Genomic DNA, 8,393 nt, shown 5'->3' on the forward strand with positions numbered 1-8,393 from the left:
AGCGCAGGAGGACGGAAGAGCCAGCCCTCATGAGAGAGCGGCAGACAGGGAGGTCGAGGACGAGAATTATATGCCTCCCTCCGAAGACGAGGCAAGCCTCGACAATGACGAATTCGTCGTGCCAAAGGATCCTGCCGAACAAGAGCGTTTCAAACGCAGGCTTATGGCCACGGCAAACAGCCTCAAGAAAAAACAGCGGCAACTTAGAGCTGACCAAGACTTGCTAGCCGACAGATGGACGGAAGTCCTGGCGGCCGAAGAGTATAAACTCAAGCGCCCCTCCAAGAGCTACCCAAAGCGCAGGCTGCTACCCCAACTAGAGGAGGAAGCAACTAAACCTACATCACTAGCATACGATGCGCCCGATCAGCCACCCCGTGGCCGCGACAGAGAGGCCTTTCGGCCCTCAACTCAAGCCGCACCCCGGCGCCGCTCCAAAAATACCAGAGCACGGGGAAACACAATAGACCTGCAAGACATATTGGAAGATAAGGAAAGGCAAACAAGATCGATCTACGGATCGCGTGGGCGCCCCACGTCACGTGACGATAATCGTCACGCCGGATATGATAAATACGGCCAGGGCGAACACAACAGACAAAGCTCATCCGAGCTACGTCGTGATATAGCCCAGTACAGGGGCGCCGCACACCCACTATGCTTCACAGACGAAGTAATGGATCATCAAATTCCCGAGGGTTTTAAACCCGTAAACATCGAATCATACGATGGCACAACAGATCCCGCGGTATGGATCGAGGATTATCTCCTTCATATCCATATGGCCCGTGGTGATGATCTACATGCCATCAAATACCTCCCGCTCAAGCTTAAAGGACCAGCTCGGCATTGGCTTAACAGCCTGCCAGCAGAGTCAATTAGTTGCTGGGAGGACCTGGAATCCGCATTCCTTGACAACTTCCAGGGCACTTATGTGCGACCACTAGACGCTGATGACCTAAGCCACATAATCCAGCAGCCAGAGAAATCGTCCAGACAATTCTGGACACGGTTCCTAACCAAGAAAAATCAAATAGTCGACTGTCCGGACGCCAAGGCCCTTGTAGCCTTCAGGCACAACATCCGAGATGAATGGCTTGCCCGGCACCTAGGACAGGAAAAGCTGAAATCTATGGCAGCCCTCACGACACTCATGACCCGCTTTTGCGCAGGAGAAGACAGTTGGCTAGCTCGTAGCAATAACATAACCAAGAGCCCTGGCAATTCGGATACCAAGGACAACAATGGCAGGTCACGTCGCAACAAGCACAAGCACCGCATTAACGGCGAGAATACCGAGGATACGACAGTTAATGCCGGATTCAGAGGCTCTAAACCCGGTCAGCAGAAGAAGCCATTCAAAAGAAACCCTCCGGGCCCATCCAGTTTAGACCGGATACTCGATCGCTCGTGCCAGATACACGGCACCCCCGAACAACCAGCCAACCACACCAACAGGGATTGTTGGGTGTTCAAGCAGGCAGGCAAGTTAAGTGCCGAAACCAGAGACAAGGGGCGGCATAGCAATGACGAGGAGGAGCCCCGGCCGCCGAACAACAGAGGACAGAAGGGCTTCCCCTCGCAAGTGCGGACGGTGAACATGATATACGCAACCCATATCCCCAAAAGGGAGCGGAAGCGTGCTCTCAAGGACGTCTATGCGTTGGAGCCAGTCGCCCCAAAGTTCAACCCATGGTCCTCCTGCCCGACCACTTTTGATCGAAGGGACCACCCCACTAGCATCCGTCACGGCAGATTCGCCGCATTGGTCCTAGACCCAATCATTGACGGATTTCACCTCACTAGAGTCCTCATGGATGGCGGCAGCAGTCTGAACCTGCTTTATCAGGATACAGTGCGAAAAATGGGTATAGATCCCTCAAGGATTAAACCCACAAAGACAACCTTTAAAGGCGTCATACCAGGTGTAGAAGCCAGCTGTATAGGCTCGCTTACACTCAAAGTGGTCTTCGGATCCCCGGATAATTTCCGAAGCGAAGAGTTAATCTTCGACATAGTCCCATTCCGCTGTGGCTATCACGCCCTTCTCGGACGAACCACATTCGCAAAATTGAATGCGGTGCCGCACTACGCATATCTCAAGCTCAAGATGCCAGGCCCTCGCGGAGTCATTACGATAAACGGAAACACCGAATGCTCTCTCTGAATGGAGGAGCACACGGCGGCCCTGGCGGCGGAAGTAGAAAGTAGCCTCTCAAGGCAATTCTCCAATCCGGGTGTTAAACGTCCGGACAACGTCAAGCGCGCCCGAAGTAACCTACAACAAAACCGGCCGGCACGTTCCGAGCAAGAATAGCAGTGCAGCCCCAACCCTAGCCCTCGCCAGATGGCGATAGCGGTACCACGCGTACATAATTACACTTTGGAAATACCATGGGCATAAGGGGAGGGGCTCAACCACGGCACGCCCAAAATGCGGCTCAACCGCACTAGGGGCTCCCTATTTTGCCATTTCCTTTTTTTATACTTTCAGGACCAACTATCTGGAAGGCCTGATGCAACAACCAGGGAGAGAACAAGCCACGTAAAATGTCCAGGTGGTCTCTATAACGAGCTAAATACCTATTTTACTTAAAGTCTCGCAGCTTACCCCTGGAGGGGAACATGTCAAATAATCCTATCTCTTGCTTATCGCACTATTTGTATCGTTCTGCTTCCATAGCAGCCCTTTTTTTATAAACGATACATAGCTCTTATCTATTATTGTATTCATCCATTTTTATACAACTGTGTCCAGTCATGACATTACACAACCGTACACTTTGGTACGGCCAATACACCAGGGGCTTAAGCACCCCATAACACTCTCATGAGTGCGGCACCCCGAACTTATAGCATTATATGCATCGGCTCTGAATCATGTCTTGGGTCAATAGTTGGGTTTGCCCGGCTCCCATGTTTTGGTACCTTACGTTCCGCAATGTTGGCTAAGGTAGCGCTGGGAGAACTACTGTGATTGTGTCCCAGTTGAGCTGGGTTAACACCTCAGTAGAGAAAGCTAAAACTGACTGTCATGATAGTGCGAGAGACCGGTCGCTGTTCGCGAGGTTTTTCGAGTCCTTAAAGACTTATGCCGCTTAGAGCGAGGAGCCGGATTTATCTGGCCTAGGCGTGGATAGCGCCCTGAACTCGGTCTTCCGAATACTAGGGGCTTCGCTGAAATTTAAAATTATAGAATTCTATGGCTAAGTGAGAGTGATAAAGCATTATAAGTCCGACGGCCTTGTTCGTTGTGCTGAGCGCCTCCCTAGATGGACCCAAGAATGGGAACAAGAGCGCTCAGGTTTATCTCGAACACCCCAGCACTCGTGGCATGGGGGTAGAAGTCAACGACTTGCATCTCTCAGATTCGATAAACGGCCGCATAGAAGGTAATATTTTAAATTAACAAGCGTTGCTTAGCGCATATGAACAAAGTTTTCAGCGTACAGGATAACAAATGCGAGTCTACTAAAAAATTAAATCTTTGGAGCATTCACCCGCTATAATGCGGGCACCCTTCAGGACGCCCTTATAGTACATCTCGGGCTTGCGATACTCCTTGCCCGGTGGTGGCGCGTCCATCACAAGCTTCTCAGCGTCCATCTTGCCCCATTGCACTTTAGCACGGGCAAGGGCCCGCCGGGCACCTTCAATTCATGCGGAGTGCTTGATGACTTCAATCCATGGACATGCGTCCACCAGCCGCCGAACCAGACCGAAGTAGCTCCCAGACATGGCTTCTTTAGGCCACAGCCAAACTATGAGGCCCTTCATGGCCTGTTCGTCCACCTTGTGGAGCTCGACCAGCTGCTTCAGCTGGTCGCTTAGGGGCACCGAATGTCCGGCCTCAGCATATTGAGACCAGAAAACCTTTTCCGTCGAGCTCCCCTCCTCGGCTCGGTAAAACGCGGCAGCATCAGACACACTACGGGGCAGATCGGCGAACGCTCCTGGAGAGCTCCGGATTCGGGTAAGTAACAGATAATTCACTTTTGTATGCTTGCTTTGCATAAAGAATGCCTTACCCGCTGCTATCTTCTTTATCGCCTCGATCTCCTGGAGGGCCTTCTGGGCTTCGGCCTTAGCGGTTTTTGCACTATCAAGAGCCAAGGCGAGCTCAGACTCTCGAGTCTTCGAGTCACGCTCCAAACTCTCGTGTTTTTCCACGAGAGCCTGGAGCTCTTGCCGCACCTTCGCCACCCGCGCCTCCTGCTTCTCTCGCTCGGTGCGCTCCAAGGCCGCACTGTTTTCGGCCTTGGACACCGCTTCCTTCAGGGTCGCCACCTCGTTCGTGTCCCCTGCAATACCCACGTTATTCCTGTCATTTTTTGCAACCAAATCCTTTCCATAAGGTATTACTTACCTTCCTTGTCCTCGAGCTGCTTCTTGGCAAGCCGAGCTCGTTCTCGGACCGCTCGAAGCTCTCCTTCAATGCATTGACCTCCGCAGTCAGTGCGGCAGAGGTCAGTAGCACAGCCTGCATTCCCATATTGACATATTTATGTTAGACTCCTGCTTATATCTTTTTAGATCCTCAGCTTGGCTTTTCTTTCCGAACACCAAACTGAGCATCAGGGGCTACTGTCTATGCGGTAATATTCTTACATATCTTGAAAACTTACCTCAAAGCCTGTTAGAAGGCTGGTACAGGCTTCAGTTAGTCCGCTCTTGGCGGACTGAACTTTCTGGATCACCGCACTCATAACAGTGCGGTGCGCCCCGTTGATGGAGGCACCGTCAAGCGCCTCCAGCAAGCTATCCGGCGCCCCCAGTTGGACGGAGGCCGTCGGCGTCGCAGTCTTGCCCTTCTTATGAAGGGGCTGCCTGCAGGACTCTGAAACCACTGAAGGTTCCGGTACAGAGTCCGGCACAGGGCCGGACTTAGATCCCTCTGGGGTTTTGCCCCCTTTGCTCCCAGAGTCCGGGAGGTCTCCTTGCGGCACCTCCAGGACCACCTCCTCCTGGTTGGGCCCCTTTTGGGACTCCACCGCGGTGTCTTCAGCGTCGCGAGGGGAGGAGGCCGTCGGAAGTGAAGTGCTATTCACATCCGACGAACCCAGGGAGCCGCTCGACGAAGCGGGAAGCTCATCCTTGGGTGGGCTACATGGTTGTATTCGGCGTTAGAAGACACTATGCGACAAATGAAAAATCATGAGTTATTCTGGAATCCGGACACTTACGATCTCGCCAGGGGCTTGGCCTTCGAGGGCCACTCCTCTTCGCCGTCGTCGGCGTTGGTGGAGCAGTCCGGAGGAAGGGTCCTTCCCTTGTTGGACCCTCCGGCCTCCCCAGTTGAGGAAGCCTTCCTTTTCTTCTCTCCCCCCATTGGGGGAGAAGCCTCTTTCTTCTCCTCCTCGTCTTTGCGGGAGGAGTCCGCATCGGAGTCATCGGGTGATGAGTCCGATAACACCTGACACCAAGAACTCTTTCGTGTTCCTGTGGCCTTCTTCTTGGCCTTCTTCTCCGGCACCACGTGAGGTGCCCCGTTAAGCGGGCGTCCGCTGGGTCTTCTGGCAAAGGAGCCGGATAGTTAACCTGTTCGGACTTCTTCAGCCAGTCATGTCAAAGGTAAGGGAGTTTAGATCCCACATAGAGTCAAACTATGAAAAAGTGTCCTGTAAAGGGTAAAATAGCTTACCTCGTCGGCTTGACGCTGCGAGCTGAATCCGCAATCTTTGGTAGCGGATGCGGGAGCCTCGGCGCCCTTGAACAGCACCTTCCAGGCATCTTCATACGTAGTGTCGAAGAGCCTGCTCAAGGTTTGGTGCTGTGCCGGATCAAACTCCCACAATTTAAAAGCCCTTTGTTGGCACGGGAGGACCCGACGTATGAGCATGACCTGGACTACGTTGACAAGCTTGAGATTTTTGTGCACCAGCTTTTGGACGCAGGCTTGAAGTCCGGTCAGCTCTTCCGAATCTCCCCATGTTAGGCTCGTCTCTTTCCAGGAGGTGAGCCGTGTGGGGAAACCAGATCGGAATTCGGGGGCCGCCACCCATTTGGGGTCGCGTGGCTCGGTGATGTAGAACCACCCCGATTGCCACCCCTTTATTGTCTCCACAAAGGAGCCCTCGAGCCATAGGACGTTGGCCATCCGGCCCGCCATGGCACCTCCGCACTCCGCTTGGCGGCCGCCCACTACCTTCGGCTTCACATTAAAAATCTTCAGCCATAAGCCGAAGTGGGGCTGGATGCAGAGGAAGGCCTCGCACACGACGATGAAAGCCGAGATGTTGAGGATGAAGCTCGGGGCCAGATCGTGGAAATCAAGGCCATAGTAGAACATGAGCCCCCTGACAAATGGATGAAGTGGAAAACCTAGTCCGCGGAGGAAGTGGGTAAGGAACACCACCCTCTCATGGGGCCTGGTGGTAGGAAGGAGCTGCCCCTTGTCGGGGAGCCGGTGCGCGATGTCGCTGGATAAGTATCCGGCCTTCCGCAGCTTTTTGACTTGTTCCTCCGTTACGAAGGAGACCATCCACTTGCCTCCCGCTCCGGACATGGCTGGGGAAGGTTGAGGCGAGATGTGCAGACTTGGGCGCTGGAGCTTGAGTGCGCGGAAATGGATAAGCAAAGGAGGAAGAAGGCGCGGGTAAAAAGGTGGATCCTTATCCCCTTATATGGACGGACGAAACTATGCGTCCCCACCAGTCTGATAAAACTCTCTTATCTCCCAAGCACCGTAACCAATGGCGCGGTTGGGTTACCCATGCCCATATTGATGAGAATCCCAGAATAAGGGGACACGATCTCTGCCTTGACAAGACGTGCCAAGGAAGCCGCCTCGCTAAACACGCTGAGGTGGAATGGTAAAACGATTCGAATAAAGGCTTGGCCATGGCGTGATGTCACGCTGCGGAATGCGTCAGCAGATTAGATTTGTGCAGATGTTATTCTCTCTACGATGGTATGTGGAACTTATTTTGCAGAGCCGGACACTATCCTTGTGTTCAACATCTTCTATGAAGTATTCGGAGGAGGAACCCGCCTTGCAATGCCGAAGACAATTTGCGCGCCGGACTCGTCGTCATTGAAGCCTGGTTCAGGGGCTACTGAGGGAGTCCTGTATTAGGGGGTGTCCGGATGGCCGGACTATGACCTTGGGCCGGACTCCCGGACTATGAAGATACAAGATTGAAGACTTCGTCCCGTGTCCGGATAGGACTTTCCTTGGCGTGGAAGGCAAGCTTGGCGATATGATATGAAGATCTCCTCCCATTGTAACCGACTCTATGTAACCCTAGCCCTCTCCGGTGTCTATATAAACCGGGGAGCTTTAGTCCGTAGGACGAACAACAATCATACCATAGGCTAGCTTCTAGGGTTTAGTCTCTCTGATCTCGTGGTAGATCTACTCTTGTACTACCCATATCATCAATATTAATTAAGTAGGAGTAGGGTTTTACCTCCATCGAGAGGGCCCGAACCTGGGTAAAAACATCGTGTCCCTTGTCTCCTGTTACCATCCGCCTAGACGCACAGTTCGGGACCCCCTACCCGAGATCCGCCGGTTTTGACACCGACAGACCTCATAGTCCAGATGTGGCCTGATGAGCCCCTGCCCGATAGCTACTTTGGCCTTATAAAGCAGATGGTAAGTGCCTGCCTGCGGCTTGAAGTTATCAAGCAATCCGTCTGTATTGAGGGTGCCCTCCGGGCCTTTGCCCGTGAGAAGGTGCATTGGGCCAGATTGGATGCTGAGAAGCTAGTGAAGGACGGGCCCCTGGAGGGTAAGGAGCACCGCTACCCCGAGAAATATTATGATGGCGTCATGAAGGGCGCTCGCCTTGTGGCCGATGAATGCACCAAGAATTTAATTTTTGAGTGAATGGACTCGTGTCGTCTTTGTAATATGAGAACAACCTCGTGTACGTTATATAACGCTTTGGTGATTTAAAATATTACATTCTATGCGGCCGTTTATAAAATTCTGAGAATAGGCCAGTCGTCGGCTTCCGCCCCCGTGTAGCTAGTACTGGGGTGTTCGTGGAAAACCCAAACACTCTTTATCCAAGTTCTTGGTCCTTTAAGGAGGTGTTCGGCGCAGTGAATGAGGCAATCGGACTATACGGCTTTATAACTCTCACTTGGCCAGAGAAGTCCATAATTTTAAATTTCGACGAAGCCCCTAGTATTCAGAAGGCCGAACTGGGGCGCTATACACGCCTAAATCGGACAAGGCCGATTCCTCTCCTTAAGTGAAAAAAATCTTTAAGGATTTAGTACCTCTCGAACAGTGACCAGCTCTCGCCGTATCATGGCATTCAGTTTTCGGCTTTCTCTACTGAGGTGCTCGCCCCGAAGAACCGGGACACAATCGCAGTAGTTCTTCCTGCGCTACTTTAGTCGATATAGCGGAACGTAAGGTACCAAAACAAGGGAGCCGGGCT

Source organism: Triticum aestivum, chromosome 2B (assembly GCF_018294505.1).
Source record: "Triticum aestivum cultivar Chinese Spring chromosome 2B, IWGSC CS RefSeq v2.1, whole genome shotgun sequence".
NCBI lineage: Eukaryota > Viridiplantae > Streptophyta > Magnoliopsida > Poales > Poaceae > Triticum > Triticum aestivum.